A 19,897-nucleotide genomic window follows, 5' to 3' on the forward strand; every position below is an offset into this window, starting at 1 on the left:
CTGGTGTCACACACCCTCCCTGAAAATGGTCAGTTACCACCCACAAGCGGCCTCTTCCTGTCAATCAGCATGTGAATGGATGTGCGATTAGAATTTTCGCACCAGCCTGTCGCTGTTCGGCGATGGCGGTTGTTGTTTTGCGATGCGCATTGCGGTGCATACGCATAAGCAGTCAATCGTAATTGCCAGCTGTGCGAAAACACACAGCAACGAACAGGTCTGAATCGGGGCCCATGGTCCAGATACAAAGTCACATGGTATTTTTTACTTTACTTACAAATCTGGACCTGGACATAATTTACATTTAATCTTATAATATAATGTACGGGAACTTACAGGGACCCTCTTGTGGGGCAGACTAGATGGGCCAAGTGGTTCTTATCTGCCGTCAAATTCTATGTTTCTATGTTTCACAGGAAAGCGCCGTGCCCAGAAGGAGGAGGGGCCAGCAGAGAAGATGGAGCCAGCCATGTCTGGGGAGAGAGACAGTATGGATGTTCAGAACGCTCCTGCCGGTAAGTGTGCCATTTTCTCTTTTAGGGGACCATTTATCATTGAATATTTGCAAATGAATCCATAAAAACACCTGTTTTGGGGTGTTACCCGCAAATATTTAGCATCCCCTGACTCTATGACAGAGGGACCACAGCAGGTATCTCCGCTATTTCTCCATTCCCGCCGGCAGCTACAACCCCCATAGGTTTCTATAGCTGATGTGATGCTGCCAGATTTACCAACGTCATCACGGAGATTGGCCCCTGCAGCTACAGTATGATTGGCCTGGTTGTAGTCTATGGGGTACAGATCGTTCTCCTGGAACCTTCCCCAGCAATGGCCGCCGCACATGTACAGTCAGCGGGAACGCGCAGGAGCCCCGTCCGCTCACTGAGCACATCGCAAGGACGAGCTCCTTTCAGAGCCCCTGTCCCAGCAGCTGCTGCATAATACATTCGCCTCAGCTAATATCGCGCCCAGATCGCATCTCAAATACAATTTTTAATAAATATGCCCCTTTATGTGCCATTCACGATACTACATTACTTTATGGATAATGGTGCAGTCCTGCGATGAGTGCATGCATCACGTGGGTGCGACTTATACAGCATGTACAGTAGGTGTTTATAGTAATTGCATTGTATTAGCTTATGTATCCTCTATTTACAGATGGAGCCTCGCTCATCTAGCCTTCTCTGCTGCACCTAGGTGCACCAAGGTTTATTAGCATAAGCCTTTCATCTATTGTCCTCACCTGCAATACAATACAGAGAGAACAATACAGCAGGGGATTAAGTCATCACAGCAGGGGATTAAGGGAGTCATTCCGAGTTGTTCGCTAGCAGATTTCGGTCGCAGCGATCAGGCAAAAAATCGGCACTTCTGCGTATGCGGCGCAATGCGCACGCGCGTCGTACTATTACAACGAATTATGCAGTTTCACACAAGGTCTAGCAAAGCTTTTCAGTCGCACTGCTGGCCGCAGAGTGATTGACATGAAGTGGGTGTTTCTGGGTGGCAACTGACCGTTTTTAGGGAGTGTGCGGAAAAACGCAGGCGTGCCAGATAAAAACGCAGGCGTGGCTGGGGAGACGCAGGCATGGCTGGCCGAACGCAGGGCGTGTTCGTGACACCAAAACAGGAACTGAATAGTCTGAAGTGATCGCAAGCGCTGAGTAGGTCTGGAGCTACTATGAAACTGCACAAAAAAATTTTGTAGCCGCTCTGCGATCCTTTCGTTCGCACTTCTGCTAAGCTAAGATACACTCCCAGTGGGAGGCGGCATAGCGTTTGCACGGCTGCTAAAAACAGCTAGCGAGCGAACAACTCGGAATGACCACTTAAATCCGACTGCTCTGGAACAGTTATTCCTATTAAAGGGATAGATGAGCAGGGCTCCATCTGTAGTCCCCTCCATCACACACACCTGGGCCCGGATGTAAAGTCTGAATCTGTATATATACGAGGTGCTACACTGCCAGCGACAGCGGCTTCTGGCGACAGTTTCCGCTGTGCTTCATCTGCGACTTTGTACGTGTGTCAAGCTAATTCCTGTGCGGATAAAGCAGCAGCCCGGCGTCTCCGGTACACTGTGAGGGGTGTTTCGCTGCGATGTGAATGAGATGCTAGAATGAAAGTAAAAGATGGTACACTGCACCTCTCACAGCAGCTCAGCGTCTCGCAGCGTATGGCGTATTGAGGCTAGGGTATGAGGACGCCTCTGTATGTGCAGCAACCAAACCCCTTTGAGGCAAGCGTTGTTTATACATAATCATCTGCTTTACTAACGTGTTGTGGGGTTTTTTTTTTGTACAGCTGTGGAGGAAACCGATCTGGCCGCAAGATTGTTACGGAACCGTCTGCGTACCCATCTGGCGGAGATTCTGGAGGCGCTAACTAGCATTTGTAGGAGCCTGGACGTTATCATAGAGAACCTCACACAGATACTCTCCAGTATTAAGTAGATGCATGTAAACTAAGTAGTTGTGCTATAAAAAAAATAATATACATTTATTTACAAAGTTGTTGTTCATGTTTGTTTACATTATTGTTCTGTTTTTCCTAAAAAGAGAATAACAAATAAATGCTGTTTATTTGTCCACATGTGGCTGTCTGCCATGCATTTGTTTAGTTCAAGTGAAGGGTTATTTATACAATATACACATATTCCGCAGCGCTGTATAGAGAATATTTCAGTCATTGACATAAGTCCCTGCACCAGTGGAGCTTACAATCTATGGGGGGGTCATTCCGACCCGTTCGCACGCGGCGGTTCTTCGCTGTGGTGCGAACGGGTCGGAACTGAGCATGCGCGGCGGCCGGAATGCACACGCGTGTCGTTGTTCGCCGGGCAGCGGGCAGAATAAAGAAGAAAGTTCCGGGGCGGACACGCACCGTTTTTTTGGGCGTGGGGATCCGAATGCAGGCATGTCCAGGCGTTTGGAGGGCGGAAGTCTGACGTCAATTCCGGGACCTGCAGCGCTGGATCTGTCGCACAGGGTAAGTAAGTCTGACCCTGGCCTTGTCTTGCAGGAAACTTTTTTAGCATAGCAGGGCTACACAAGCGATCGCAGCCCTGCTATGCAGAAATACACTCCAACATAGGGGGCGTCAAGTTGATCGCACGAGCAGCAAAAGTTGCTACGTGCGATCAACTCGGAATGAGGGCCTATATTCCCTACCACATGTACATGCACGCAATGGGGATTTTTGTCTGAAGCCAATTAACCTACCGTTATGTTTCTGGAGCGTTGGAGGAAACCGTAGCACCGGGAGGAAGCACGCCAACACGGTGAGAGTATACACACACACACAAAGAGTGCCACAAATTCAGCTCATGAACTCAGGGCTGTGATCCCGGTAAGTCACCACTCCCAGCCTAACCCTAACCATCCCGTCTCACAGCCTAACCCTAACCATCCCGTCTCGCAGCCTAACCCTAACCATCCCCTCTCGCAGCCTAACCCTAACCATCCCCTCTCGCAGCCTAACCCTAACCATCCCCTCTCGCAGCCTAACCCTAACCATCCCCTCTCACAGCCTAACCCTAACCATCCCCTCTCACAGCCTAACCCTAACCATCCCCTCTCACAGCCTAACTCTAACCATCTCCTCTCACAGCCTAACCCTAACCATCCCCTCTCGCAGCCTAACCCTAACCATCTCCTCTCACAGCCTAACTCTAACCATCCTCTCTCACAGCCTAACCCTAACCATCCCCTCTCACAGCCTAACCCTAACCATCCCCTCTCACAGCCTAACTCTAACCATCTCCTCTCACAGCCTAACCCTAACCATCCCCTCTCACAGCCAAACTCTAACTATCCCCTCTCACAGCCTAACCCTAACCATCCCCTCTCGCAGCCTAACCCTAACCATCCCCTCTCACCGCCAAACTCTAACCATCCCCTCTCACAGCCTAACCCTAACCATCCCCTCTCACAGCCTAACCCTAACCATCCCCTCTCACAGCCAAACTCTAACCATCCCCTCTCACAGCCTAACCCTAACCATCCCCTCTCACAGCCTAACTCTAACCATCTCCTCTCACAGCCTAACCCTAACCATCCCCTCTCGCAGCCTAACCCTAACCATCCCCTCTCACAGCCAAACTCTAACTATCTCCTCTCACAGCCTAACCCTAACCATCCCCTCTCGCAGCCTAACCCTAACCATCCCCTCTCACAGCCAAACTCTAACCATCCCCTCTCACAGCCTAACCCTAACCATCCCCTCTCACAGCCAAACTCTAACCATCCCCTCTCACAGCCTAACCCTAACCATCCCCTCTCACAGCCTAACTCTAACCATCTCCTCTCACAGCCTAACCCTAACCATCCCCTCTCGCAGCCTAACCCTAACCATCCCCTCACAGCCAAACTCTAACCATCTCCTCTCACAGCCTAACCCTAACCATCCCCTCTCACAGCCTAACCCTAACCATCCCCTCTCACAGCCAAACTCTAACCATCCCCTCTCACAGCCTAACCCTAACCATCCCCTCTCACAGCCTAACTCTAACCATCTCCTCTCACAGCCTAACCCTAACCATCCCTTCTCGCAGCCTAACTCTAACCATCCCCTCTCACAGCCAAACTCTAACTATCTCCTCTCACAGCCTAACCCTAACCATCCCCTCTCGCAGCCTAACCCTAACCATCCCCTCTCACAGCCTAACCCTAACCATCCCCTCTCACAGCCAAACTCTAACTATCTCCTCTCGCAGCCTAACCCTAACCATCCCCTCTCGCAGCCTAACCCTAACCATCCCCTCTCACAGCCTAACCCTAACCATCCCCTCTCGCAGCCTAACCCTAACCATCCCCTCTCCCAGCCAAACTCTAACCATCCCCTCTCACAGCCTAACCATAGCCTCTCACAGCCAAACTCTAACTATCTCCTCTCACAGCCTAACCCTAACCATCCCCTCTCACAGCCTAACCCTAACCATCCCCTCTCACAGCCAAACTCTAACCATCCCCTCTCACAGCCTAACCCTAACCATCTCCTCTCACAGCCTAACTCTAACCATCTCCTCTCACAGCCTAACCCTAACCATCCCCTCTCGCAGCCTAACCCTAACCATCCCCTCTCACAGCCTAACCCTAACCATCCCCTCTCACAGCCTAACCCTAACCATCCCCTCTCACAGCCTAACCCTAACCATCCCCTCTCACAGCCAAACTCTAACCATCCCCTCTCACAGCCTAACCCTAACCATCCCCTCTCACAGCCTAACCCTAACCATCCCCTCTCGCAGCCTAACCCTAACCATCCCCTCTCGCAGCCTAACCCTAACCATCCCCTCTCACAGCCAAACTCTAACTATCTCCTCTCACAGCCTAACCCTAACCATCCCCTCTCGCAGCCTAACCCTAACCATCCCCTCTCACAGCCAAACTCTAACCATCCCCTCTCACAGCCTAACCCTAACCATCCCCTCTCACAGCCAAACTCTAACCATCCCCTCTCACAGCCTAACCCTAACCATCCCCTCTCACAGCCTAACTCTAACCATCTCCTCTCACAGCCTAACCCTAACCATCCCCTCTCACAGCCTAACTCTAACCATCTCCTCTCACAGCCTAACCCTAACCATCCCTTCTCGCAGCCTAACTCTAACCATCCCCTCTCACAGCCAAACTCTAACCATCCCCTCACAGCCTAACCCTAACCATCCCCTCTCACAGCCTAACTCTAACCATCTCCTCTCACAGCCTAACCCTAACCATCCCCTCTCGCAGCCTAACTCTAACCATCCCCTCTCACAGCCAAACTCTAACCATCTCCTCTCGCAGCCTAACCCTAACCATCCCCTCTCACAGCCTAACCCTAACCATCTCCTCTCACAGCCTAACCCTAACCATCCCCTCTCACAGCCAAACTCTAACCATCCCCTCTCACAGCCTAACCCTAACCATCCCCTCTCACAGCCAAACTCTAACCATCCCCTCTCACAGCCTAACCCTAACCATCCCCTCTCACAGCCTAACCCTAACCATCTCCTCTCGCAGCCTAACTCTAACCATCCCCTCTCGCAGCCTAACCCTAACCATCCCCTCTCGCAGCCTAACCCTAACCATCCCCTCTCACAGCCTAACCCTAACCATCTCCTCTCACAGCCTAACTCTAACCATCTCCTCTCACAGCCTAACTCTAACCATCTCCTCTCGCAGCCTAACCCTAACCATCCCCTCTCGCAGCCTAACCCTAACCATCCCCTCTCACAGCCTAACCCTAACCATCTCCTCTCACAGCCTAACCCTAACCATCCCCTCTCACAGCCTAACCCTAACCATCCCCTCTCACAGCCTAACCCTAACCATCCCCTCTCACAGCCTAACTCTAACCATCCCCTCTCACAGCCTAACCCTAACCATCCCCTCTCACAGCCTAACCCTAACCATCTCCTCTCACAGCCTAACCCTAACCATCTCCTCTCGCAGCCTAACTCTAACCATCTCCTCTCGCAGCCTAACTCTAACCATCTCCTCTCGCAGCCTAACTCTAACCATCCCCTCTCGCAGCCTAACCCTAACCATCCCCTCTCGCAGCCTAACCCTAACCATCTCCTCTCACAGCCTAACCCTAACCATCTCCTCTCACAGCCTAACCCTAACCATCTCCTCTCACAGCCTAACTCTAACCATCTCCTCTCACAGCCTAACCCTAACCATCTCCTCTCACAGCCTAACCCTAACCATCTCCTCTCACAGCCTAACCCTAACCATCTCCTCTCGCAGCCTAACTCTAACCATCTCCTCTCGCAGCCTAACTCTAACCATCTCCTCTCACAGCCTAACCCTAACCATCCCCTCTCACAGCCTAACCCTAACCATCCCCTCTCACAGCCTAGCCCTAACCATCCCCTCTCACAGCCTAACCCTAACCATCCCCTCTCGCAGCCTAACCCTAACCATCTCCTCTCACAGCCTAACTCTAACCATCTCCTCTCGCAGCCTAATCCTAACCATCTCCTCTCACAGCCTAACCCTAACCATCCCCTCTCACAGCCTAACCCTAACCATCCCCTCTCGCAGCCTAACACTAACCATCCCCTCTCACAGCCTAACCCTATCCATCCCCTCTCGCAGCCTAACCCTAACCATCCCCTCTCACAGCCTAACCCTAACCATCCCCTCTCGCAGCCTAACCCTAACCATCCCCTCTCACAGCCTAACCCTAACCATCCCCTCTCACAGCCTAACCCTAACCATCCCCTCTCACAGCCTAACTCTAACCATCCCCTCTCACAGCCTAACCCTAACCATCCCCTCTCACAGCCTAACCCTAACCATCTCCTCTCACAGCCTAACCCTAACCATCTCCTCTCACAGCCTAACTCTAACCATCTCCTTTCGCAGCCTAACTCTAACCATCTCCTCTCACAGCCTAACCCTAACCATCCCCTCACAGCCTAACCCCAACCATCCCCTCTCACAGCCTAACCCTAACCATCCCCTCTCACAGCCTAACTCTAACCATCCCCTCTCACAGCCTAACTCTAACCATCCCCTCTCACAGCCAAACTCTAACCATCTCCTCTCACAGCCTAACCCTAACCATCCCCTCTCACAGCCTAACCCTAACCATCCCCTCTCACAGCCTAACTCTAACCATCCCCTCTCACAGCCTAACTCTAACCATCCCCTCTCACAGCCTAACTCTAACCATCTCCTCTCACAGCCTAACTCTAACCATCCCCTCTCACAGCCTAACCCTAACCATCCCCTCTCACAGCCTAACCCTAACCATCTCCTCTCACAGCCTAACTCTAACCATCCCCTCTCACAGCCAAACTCTAACCATCCCCTCTCACAGCCTAACCCTAACCATCTCCTCTCACAGCCTAACTCTAACCATCCCCTCTCACAGCCTAACCCTAACCATCCCCTCTCACAGCCTAACCCCAACCATCCCCTCTCACAGCCTAACCCTAACCATCCCCTCTCACAGCCTAACTCTAACCATCTCCTCTCACAGCCTAACCCTAACCATCCCCTCTCACAGCCTAACCCCAACCATCCCCTCTCACAGCCTAACCCTAACCATCCCCTCTCACAGCCTAACTCTAACCATCCCCTCTCACAGCCTAACTCTAACCATCCCCTCTCACAGCCAAACTCTAACCATCTCCTCTCACAGCCTAACCCTAACCATCCCCTCTCACAGCCTAACTCTAACCATCCCCTCTCACAGCCTAACCCTATCCATCCCCTCTCGCAGCCTAACTCTTAACCTCCCCCCCAACCCCCCGCAGCCTTACACTAACCCTACCCCTAGTGCCTAACCCCAGTACTTACCCTCAGGATCAGTCAGGATTCCGCTGTTGGGATCCTGACCGTATCCCATATCCTGGATTGATGAAATGAAAAAGACGTTATCGTGTGAAGCTCTGTGGTTGGATCGTGTGGAGCGACGGGGAGGGATGGAGCAGTAACGTTGCCACAGACAGAGGGATATATAATAGTGGAACTGCAGACTATTGTCCTATACAGAAGCAAGGTTTTATTGGATTACTGAACAATTAGGGGTATATTGCCCGTTACTGGGCATTTACCCCATATGCACCCCTGTATATACGAATTTTGCGTATATGGGGGTAAATTTACTAAGCTGAGAGTTCTATTTAAGATGGGATGTTACCCATAGCAACCAATCAGATTCCAGGTATTATCTTCTAGAAGGCACTAGATAAATGAGAAGTAGAATCTGATTGGTTGCTATGGGCAACATCCCATCAGATTCTACTTCTCATTTATCTAGTGCCTTCTAGAAGATAATACCTGGAATCTGATTGGTTGCTATGGGTAACATCCCATCTTAAATAGAACTCCAATCTTAGTAAATTTACCCCCTGGTATTTTAAGAGGTTGGAACACCTCTCCAATTGGGAGCAGCTGAGGGTACTACTTGTTAAACTCTTGAGCGCTGAACATCTTTTTCTCTTATGTCCTAGAGGATACTGGGGTTCCATTTAGTACCATGGGGTATAGACGGGTCCACTAGGAGCCTTGGGCACTTTAAGAAATCAATAGTGTGGGCTGGCTCCTCCCTCTATGCCCCTCCTACCAGACTCAGTTTAGAAAATGTGCCCGGAGGAGCCGGTCACACTTCTGGAAGCTCCTGAAGAGTTTTCTGCATTTATTTAATATGTTATTTTCAGGCAGGACTGGTTGGCACCAGCCTGCCTGCTTCGTGGGACTTGAAGGGTTAATGGTCCCGATCCCCGCTGACAGGACACTGAGCTCCTTAGGGAACTATTCGCAAGCCCCACCACGGCAAACGTACATTCCCACAGCACACCGCCACCCCTAACATAGCCAGAAGAATGAAGAGTGGTAAGTACTGAGCTGGCGTCCCGGTTAGCGGGGCGCTGGCCTTTATGGAGGCATGAGGGTACAGAGACGCACGGCTTCTAACCGGGGCGGAATGCGTCACCAGACACCGTACACAGCTGCGCCGGCGATAAACTGCAGCGAGCAATCGGGTCGGAATGACCCCCTAAGTCCCCTATCAGGGTAGTTAGTCTGCGAACTCTGTGTCTCCTGAAGGGCTCTTTGTGGGTTACTTGTGCGTGTGTGTGTGTGTGTGTACCGTCACAATTACATTATGTCAGGCAAAGAGTGTGTTCCTCTTCACCAGGGGGCTCACTACTGGGTACTCAGGGCAGTGCACCTTCCCAGAATAGCGGGGCTGAACCGGAGTGAGTTAATTCCATTAATGGAATTATCTCAAATATTTCTACAAAGCTATCCCGCAATGAGAAAGAGACGCAATACTTAAGGCAGACTGTGGATGAGTTTATGAATAGAGACTTAGTCCCCAAACCAGCGTCTCAATCCCCTCCCATTTGTCCGCAAAAACGATCTCTGGCCCATATACTGCAGTCTGACTCGACGGGTCAGACATAGAGGAGGGTGAGGTGGATTTGGAGTGGGGGATGCTACTCTGTCACAGGGAATAGAGGCTCTTATAGAGGCTATCAGAGATGTTCTGAAAACTCCCGATAAGGTGACAGAGGAGTGTGAGGAATCTTATTTTAATGTAACAAAGAAATCCTCAGTCACTTTTCCTGCGTCAAAGGAATTGAATACCCTGTTTGAAGAACCATGGGTTAATCCTGATAAGAAATTTCAAATCCCTAAATGTGGCTCTCATCTTGACCTTTTCAAGGATAGCAAAAAATGGGAAAATCCATCGATAGTGGACGCATCAGTCTCTAGGCTGTCAAGAAAAATTATATTGCCTGTTCCTGGTGCAGCCTCCCTAAAAGATACGGCTGATCGTAAAATTGAGACTACACTCAAATCATTGTAGACAGCTGCTGGGGTTGCCATGAGACCCACTATTGCATGTGCGTGGATCACAAAAGCCATTGCTAAATGGTCATGTAACCTAACTGAGAGGTTAGATTCCTTGTCTAGGGGGGATGTTGTTTTACTCCTGCAGCATATGCGAACTTTATGGTGGAAGCCATAAACGAGATTGGTTTGCTTAATGCACACACCACTGCTATGGCTGTGTCAGCACGCAGGGGCTTGTGGCTATGCCAGTGGACTGCTGATGGGGACTCCAGGAAAGGCGTGGAAGGCCTACCATTCACAGGAGAGGCCTTGTTTGGAGACAAACTAGACAAATGGATCTCCAAAGCTACTGCGGGTAAGCCTACGTATCTTCCTTCCACAGCTCCCCCAGCCAGGAAAGCTTATTCAGCTTCAAATTTACAGTCCTTTCGGACAGCCAAGTTTAAGGGAACATCCAGAGGTGCTTCTACGGCCTCCAGAGGTGCAAGAGGTAAACCACGCAAACCAGAAACTGCAGGTGCTCAGGAACAGAGCTCAGGCTCTGCTTCCTCAAAGCCTTCAGCATGACGGTGGACCGCGATGCCTGGAGGACTGTCAGGTGGGAGCCCAACTAAAATTATTCAGTCACATCTGGTCAAGTTCGTGCCGAGTTCCCTGGGTAATAGATCTTATTTCCCAGGGCTACAGACTGGAGTTTCAAGAGCTCCCACCTCACAGATTCTTCAAATCAGGCTTACCAGCTTCACAAGAGGCAAGTATAACTTTACAGCAGGCCATCCAAAAACTGGTACAGACTCAAAACATTGTTCCAGTTCCACCTCAAATAAACAACAAGGGGTATTATTCTAACTTGTTTGTAGTACCGAAACCGGACGGTTCGGTAAGGCTGATTCTGAACCTCAATTCCTTGAACTTGTTCTTAAGAGTGTTCAAGTTCAATATTGAGTCTCTGAGAGCGGTGATCTCAGGTCTGGAGGAAGGGGAATTCCTAGTGTCCCTGGATATCAAGGATGCGTACCTTCACATTTCGATCTGGCCGCCTCATCAGGCTTATCTAGGGTTTGCACAGCAGGACTGTCACTACCAGTTCCAGGCCCTGCCATTTGGTCTCTCCACGGCACCGAGGGTATTCACCAAAGAGATGGCAGAGATGATGTTTCTACTCCGCAAGCAGGGAGTGAACATAATTCCGTACCTGGACGATCTTCTGATAAAGGCGCCGTCCAGGGAGAGGTTGCTGGACAGCATTGGCCTCTCAACCAAACTTCTCCAGGATCACGGGTGGATTCTGAACCTTCCGAAATCTCACCTAGAGCCAACACGGAGGCTCCCATTCCTGGGAATGATACTGGACACAGAGTCGCAGAAAGTGTTCCTTCCACTGGAAAAGGCATTGGTGATCCAGTCGATGGTTCAGGATGTCCTGAAGCCAACCCGGATATCAGTGCATCTATGCATTCGTCTTCTGGGGAAAATGGTGGCCTCTTATAAGGCGCTTCAATACAGAAGGTTTCACTCAAGACCCTTCCAGCTCCATCTGTTGGACAAATGGTCCGGATCGCATCTTCACATGCACTAGAGAATTTGTCTGTCGCCGAAAGCCAGGCTCTCCCTTCTGTGGTGGCTACAGATCTCTCACCTCGTCGAGGCTGGAGGTTCGGAATTCAGGACTGGATCCTGTTAACCACAGACGCAAGCCTCCGAGGTTGGGGAGCAGTCACCCAGGGGGTGTAGTTTCAAGGAAGATGGTCATGTCAGGAAGTCATCCTTCCAATCAACATTCTGGAACTCAGGGCCATATACAACGCCCTTCTGCAGGCCTTTTATCTTCAGGATCGGGCCATTCAAGTCCAGTCGGACAATGTGACAGCAGTGACATACATAAACCGACAGGGCGGAACGAAAAGCAGGGCAGCAATGTCAGAGGTGTCAAGAGTTCTCCTCTGGGCAGAAAAAAACACTGTGGCATTGTCAGCGGTCTTCATTCCGGGAGTGGACAACTGGTAAGCAGACTTCCTCAGCAGACACGACCTGCACCTGGGGGAGAGTGGGGCCTTCACCCAGAGGTGTTCAGGTGCTTGACACATCGTTGGGGATATCCACAAGTCGACATGATGGCCTCTCAACAAGAAGCTCAAGCGGTATTGTTTCAGGTCGAGAGACCCACAGGCAGTGGCGGTAGACGCTCTGACGACTCCATGGGTCTATCAGATGGTGTACATGTTTCCTCCACTTCCTCTGATCCCAAGAATTTTCAAAAGAATAAAAAGGGAGAAGGTTCAAACAATACTCATTGCTCCGGACTGGCCAAGAAGGGCCTGGTACGCAGACCTTCTGGAGATGCTCCTCAAGGATCCGTGGCCTCTATCTTTTCGCAAGGATCTTCTGCAACAGGGCCCGTTCGTCTATCAGGACTTACCATGGCATGGAAGTTGAACGGCTGATTCTAGCCAGAAGAGGGATCCCTAATAAAGTTATCCCGACTATGATCCAAGCCAGGAAGGGGGTAACGTCTAAACATTACCATGGTATTTGGAAGAAATACGTCTCTTGGTGTGAGAGCAGGACTTATTTTGCGGTGGAATTTCACCTGGAACGTTTCCTGCTTTTTCTGCAGGCAGGTGTGGACGTGGGCCTACGCCTGGGCTCCATAAAAATCCAGATTTCGGCCTTGTCCATTTTCATTCAAAAACAATTGGCTTCTCTCCCTGAGGTCCAGACACTTTTGAAAGGTGTTCTGCGTATCCAACCTCCCTTTGTGCCTCCCACGGAGCCTTGGGATCTCAATTTGGTGCTGCAGTTCCTCCAATTGGACTGGTTTGAACCATTACAGAAGGTGGACGTAAAATATCTTGCGTGGAAGACCGTCACACTGTTGGCCTTGGCTTCAGCAAGACGTGTGTCGGAGTTGGGGGCTTTGTCTCACAAAAGCCCCTATTTAATTTTCCATGAGGACAGAGCTGAACTCAGAACTCATCAGCAATTTCTTCCGAAAGTGGTGTCTGCGTTTCACATCAACCAACCTATTGTGGTTCCAGTTATCACCGACACTTCCACTACTTCAAAGTCTTTGGATGTTGTGAGGGCTTTTTGAAGGTATGCGTGTAAAGGACAGCTCGTCACAGGAAATCCGACTCACTGTTCGTTCTGTATGATCCCAATAAAATTAGGTGTCCTATTTCAAAGCAGACAATTGCACGCTGGATCAAGCTCACTATCCAGCATGCTTATTCCACGGCAGGCTTGCCGGTTCCAAAATCTGTACGGGCCCTCTCTACTAGGTCTGTGGGTTCTTCCTGGGCGACTGCCCGGGTTGTCTCGGCTTTACAGCTTTGCCAAGCAGCTACTTGGTCAGGTTCGAACACATTTATTTATTATTTATTTATTATTAGCAGTTTCTTATATATTTGCTAAGTTCTACAAGTTCGATACTTTGGCCTCTGAGGACCTTCAGTTTGGTCAGTCAGTTCTGCAGGAACCTCAGCACTCTTCCACCTGGTTTGGGAGCTTTGGTACATCCCCATGGCACTAAATAGAACCGCAGAATCCTCTAGGACAGTGATCTCCAACCCGTAGCTCGCGAGCTACTGGTAGCTCGCAGTAGTATTTTCGGTAGCTCACAGAGCGCATGAACTTGGGCAGTCACTGGCACTCCTCCTCCCTTCATTTTTAATATGGTGCCGGCCATCAGCCAATCAGAGCTCGTGGACCGGCAGTGGCGGCACCTGATTGACTGCCGGGCCGCGAGTTTTGATTGGCTCACTTAACGTCACCATATTTTAAATGCCTACCGCCGCCGGAGACTCTGTCACCCACTGCAGCCGCTCTCTGGACTTCACAGAAGAGGCGCGCGCTGCACTCTCCTCCCCTTCCGTCCCTCATACAGGAGGAGCAGCACCGGCGGCAGTAGAAGAAGCCAGCAAGGGTTAGCACTGTGTGGGGCACTGTATTGGACACTGCGGGGGGGTCATTATTTGTGTATCTGGCACTGCTGGGAGGCATTATTTGAATATCTGGCACTGCTGAGGGGCATTACTTGTGTATCTGGCACTGCTGAGGGGCATTATTTGTGTATCTGGCACTACGCGGGGGGGGCATTACTTGTAGTTGTGAGGCCACACCCACTTTTGTGAGGCCACACCCACTTTCACAGGAACCCACGTGCATTGGGTTGCTCCTTCAGAGGTTTTATTTTCCGAAAGTAGCTCACACCCCAATTAAGGTTGGAGACCACTGCTCTAGGACGTAAGATAAAATAGGATTTTAATTACCTACCGGTAAATCCTTTTCTCGTAGTCTGTAGAGGATACTGGGCGCCTGCCCAGTTCTTGTTCTTCCTGCACTGTTACTTGGTTAAGTATTGTTGGTTCAGCTGTTGCTGTTCCTATTTAAAGTTGGGTTAGCATAGCTTTCCTATTGTTACATAGTAACATACATAGTAACATAGTATCTGAGGTTGAAAAAAGACAATTGTCCATCGAGTTCAACCTATTTGTGGTCTCCTATGCATGATGATTTGACTAAAATTTCTGACTGATGCTGCTGTCAGCCGTTACATTTTATCCCTATTTATAGTAACTATAATGCATGACCATGCACCGTACCCCTGGATATCCTTATCCATTAGGAATTTATCTAACCCATTCTTAAAGGTGTTGACAGATTCCGCCATTACAACTCCCTCGGGCAGGGAATTCCAAACATGTATTGTCCTTACCGTGAAAAAGCCTTTACGCCGTATTGTGCGGAATCTCCTCTCCTCTAACCTGAGCGAGTGTCCACGAGTCCTCTGTGTTGATCTAACCAAAAACAGGTCCCGCGCAAGCTCTGTGTATTGTCCCCTTATATATTTGTAGATGTTGATCATATCCCCTCTTAGGGGTATATTTACTAAGGTCCCGATTTTGACCGAGATGCCATTTTTTCTTCAAAGTGTCATCTCGGTCATTTACTAAACTCAAATCTCGGCAGTGATGAGGGCATTCGTATTTTTTTTGAAGTCCAACAAAAAAAATACGAATGAATACACCATCGGTCAAAACGCGGCTGTTTAAGTATGAATCTCGGTCATTTACTAAGAAGTGCAAAGCAAAAAAAAAAAAAACACTGCCGTGAAAAAATACAACTCGTAAAAAAGTGCTAAAAAAAACCAGACCTGCTTTTTTGAGCCGTGATTGGATAGGCATGCCCGGATCCATGAGATCCGTGCATGTATATCAGTGGGAAGGGGTGTGAAAGTGTTAATTTAAAAAAAAAAATTGCGTGGGGTCCCCCCTCCTAAGCATAACCAGCCTCGGGCTCTTTGAGCCGATCCTGGTTGCAGAAATATGGGAAAGAAAATGACAGGGGTTCCCCCATATTTAAGCAACCAGCATCGGGCTCTGCGCCTGGTCCTGGTTCCAAAAATACGGGGGACAAAAAGCGTAGGGGTCCCCCGTATTTTTAAAACCAGCACCGGGCTCCACTAGCTGGACAGATAATGCCACAGCCGGGGGTCACTTTTATACAGTGCCTTGCGGCCGTGGCATCAAATATCCAACTAGTCACCCCTGGCCGGGGTACCCTGGGGGAGTGGGGACCCCTTCAATCAAGGGGTCCCCCCCCCAGCCACCCAAGGGCCATGGGTGAAGCCCGAGGCTGTCCCCCCCATCCAATAGGCTGCGGATGGGGGGCTGATAGCCTTTTTGTAAAAGTGATTGATATTGTTTTTAGTAGCAGTACTACAAGGCCCAGCAAGCCTCCCCCGCATGCTGGTACTTGGAGAACCACAAGTACCAGCATGCGGCGGAAAAACGGGCCCGCTGGTACCTGTAGTACTACTACTAAAAAAATACCCAAAAAAAGACAATACACACACACCTTGAAAGTAAAGTTTTATTACATCCATCCACACAAACATACATACATACTTACCTTATGTTCACACGCAGGTCGGTCCTCTTGTCCAGTAGAATCCATGGGGTACCTGTTGAATAAATTATACTCACCAGATCCAGGGTACCAGGCTCCTCGGATAATCCTTTTGTAATCCACGTACTTGATTAAAATAAAAAAACGGAGACCCGAGCCACGCACTGAAAGGGGACCCATGTTTTCACATGGGCCCCCTTTCCCCGAATGCCAGAAACCCACTCTGACTTCTGTCTAAGTGGGTTTCTTCAGCCAATCAGGGAGCGCCACGTTGTAGCACCCTCCTGATCGGCTGTGTGCTCCTGTACTGACTGACAGGCGGCACACGGCAGTGTTACAATGTAGTGCCTATGCGCTCCATTGTAACCAATGGTGGGAACTTTCTGCTCAGCGGTTGACCGAAAGTGACCTCACCGCTGAGCAGAAAGTTCCCACCATTGGTTACAATGGAGCGCATAGGCGCTACATTGTAACACTGCCGTGTGCTGCCTGTCTGACAGTACAGGAGCACACAGCCGATCAGGAGGGTGCTACAACGTGGCGCTCCCTGATTGGCTGAAGAAACCCACTTAGACAGAAGTCAGAGTGGGTTTCTGGCATTCGGGGAAAGGGGACCCATGTGAAAACATGGGTCCCCTTTCAGTGCGTGGCTCGGGTCTCCGTTTTTTTATTTTAATCAAGTACGTGGATTACAAAAGGATTATCCGAGGAGCCTGGTACCCTGGATCTGGTGAGTATAATTTATTCAACAGGTACCCCATGGATTCTACTGGACAAGAGGCCCGACCTGCGTGTGAACATAAGGTAAGTATGTATGTATGTTTGTGTGGATGGATGTAATAAAACTTTACTTTCAAGGTGTGTGTGTATTGTCTTTTTTTGGGTATTTTTTTAGTAGTAGTACTACAGGTACCAGCGGGCCCGTTTTTCCGCCGCATGCTGGTACTTGTGGTTCTCCAAGTACCAGCATGCGGGGGAGGCTTGCTGGGCCTTGTAGTACTGCTACTAAAAACAATATCAATCACTTTTACAAAAAGGCTATCAGCCCCCCATCCGCAGCCTATTGGATGGGGGGGACAGCCTCGGGCTTCACCCCTGGCCCTTGGGTGGCTGGGGGGGGGGACCCCTTGATTGAAGGGGTCCCCACTCCCCCAGGGTACCCCGGCCAGGGGTGACTAGTTGGATATTTGATGCCACGGCCGCAGGGCACTGTATAAAAGTGACCCCCGGCTGTGGCATTATCTGTCCAGCTAGTGGAGCCCGGTGCTGGTTTTAAAAATACGGGGGACCCCTACGCTTTTTGTCCCCCGTATTTTTGGAACCAGGACCAGGCGCAGAGCCCGATGCTGGTTGCTTAAATATGGGGGAACCCCTGTCATTTTCCCCCCCATATTTCTGCAACCAGGATCGGCTCAAAGAGCCCGAGGCTGGTTTGGCTTAGGAGGGGGGACCCCACGCAATTTTTTTAACAGTTTTACAGTGCTTATTTAAAAAAAAAAAAAAAAAGAACACCAGCACGGATCACACAGATCCGGCCGAGATTCATTTAGAAAAAGTCGGCAGTGTTTTGCTAATCACTGCCGTAAAAAACTAAAAAAAAACACGAATGACATCGACATCGGAAAACCCGAAAATGCAGAATACGGCAGCTTAGTAAATTAGTCGTAATAAATTCAAAAAGTTGCAGTTTTACACTTTCGATGTCATTCGTGATTATTCTCCCACCAAATCGGGAGAATTACGAATGTTAGTAAATATACCCCTTAGTCTCCGCTTTTCCAATGTAAACATGCCTAGTTTTTCAAGCCTTTCCTTGTATTCCATCGTCTCCATGCCTTTAATTAGTTTGGTCGCCCTCCTCTGTACCTTTTCAAGCTCCAGGATATCCTTTTTGTAGTACGGTGCCCAGAATTGTACACAGTATTCAAAGTGTGGCCTCACTAGTGATTTATATAACGGGAGTATAATACTCTCGTCCCTAGCATCAATACCCCATTTTATGCATGCTAATATCTTATTAGCCTTCTTTGCTGCAGTCCTACTTTGGGTACTACTGCTTAGCTTGCTATCTATGAGGACACCTAAGTCCTTTTCCAGTACAGAATCCCCTAATTTTACCCCATTTAGTAGGTAGGTGTAATTTATGTTCTTGTTACCACAGTGCATTACCTTACACTTGTCTGTGTTGAAGCGCATTCTCCATTTGGCTGCCCATGCTTCTAATTTAACTAAGTCGTTCTGAAGAGACTCGGCATACTCCTCTGTATTTATAGCCTTACACAATTTGGTATCATCTGCAAAAATTGACACCATGCTCTCTAGACCTTCTGTTAGGTCGTTAATGAAAATATTGAACAATAGCGGTCCTAATACTGAGCCTTGCGGCACACCACTTAGCACTTCAGTCCAAGTTGAAAAAGATCCATTAACCACAACGCGCTGCTTCCTATTATCTAACCAGTTTTTGACCCAAGTGCATATTGTGCTTCCTAGCCCTGATTCTTGTAGCTTGTAGATAAGTCTCATATGTGGTACAGTATCGAACGCTTTGGCAAAGTCTAAAAAGATTACATCCACGTCTTTACCCTGATCTAGGTTTGCGCTTACTGTTTCATAAAAGCCAAGTAAGTTGGTTTGACAGGATCTGTCCTTCATTGTTAAAGCCTATTATATATCCTATATTAAACACTCTAAAAGGTTAATGAACACAGTATGCAATTGGCGTATGGAATACCGTAAGAGTACGCACGTAGCGTACAAACGCATAGCCGTGGACGAGACGCACGAGCGGCACGTTCGCTCACGGCTTAAAGCGTAAAGGCAAGCACGCTATAGGCTGCCGACTAACGTAATGATACGCTATCAGCGTAGCGGACGCTCGAGACCACGAGGAGATCACGAGCGGCGCTGACGCTCACAGAGTTAAACCTATTTAACAGTATCATAAACAATGTACTTCAATTGTAAACCTTTGTGCAGTGATAAGGTGTAAATGCAACACAGTGTAACCTTGTTAGTTTAAAAGCTGTATGAGCGATTCTTACGCTCTGAGAACCCTTTAGCAATATAATTAACACTCAAATACCGGTCTAAGGGTCTAACACCTTTTAAGGAAATGAATGAACGTTCAATCGCAAAAGAATACACAATACAATTTATACACTACCAAACTAACATAAAATACCTAACCGAGTTACTACACGTTAAAATACTACAAAGACACAATTACATTTAAAAGGGGGAAGGAGAGAGAGAATGGCTTACAACAAAATAGGAGATAAATATGGTTGCAGAGAACTTACGCACAAGGGGAACAATCGCATGCGCCTTCCTGGATATCCAGCTCCCGATTATCAGTGATGAGAACCGTTGAGAAGAGAGTAGAGAGCTGGCCCAGGTCGGCTTGTCTTTATATACACTTACACACAGTACATTACAATGGTCCCTACATTCTTATTGTTCATTGGACACAGGAATTCATCTCTGCATTATAACAAAAGGTCATAGGTTGGTTCATACAGGTGGGCTGTGACTATTTCAAACTGCTCAGGTGGGAGGGAAACTGGGTTTCCCGCCGCATGGGTAATAAAGTGCAAATATAGTAAATGTCCATAAACTTCTTATGTCCATAACTATACGCACGAGCGAGTAATCCGCTTCAAACCAACACCGGAATATTGCTAATT

This window comes from Pseudophryne corroboree, chromosome 4 (genome assembly GCF_028390025.1).
Source record: "Pseudophryne corroboree isolate aPseCor3 chromosome 4, aPseCor3.hap2, whole genome shotgun sequence".
NCBI classification, from domain to species: Eukaryota; Metazoa; Chordata; class Amphibia; order Anura; family Myobatrachidae; genus Pseudophryne; species Pseudophryne corroboree.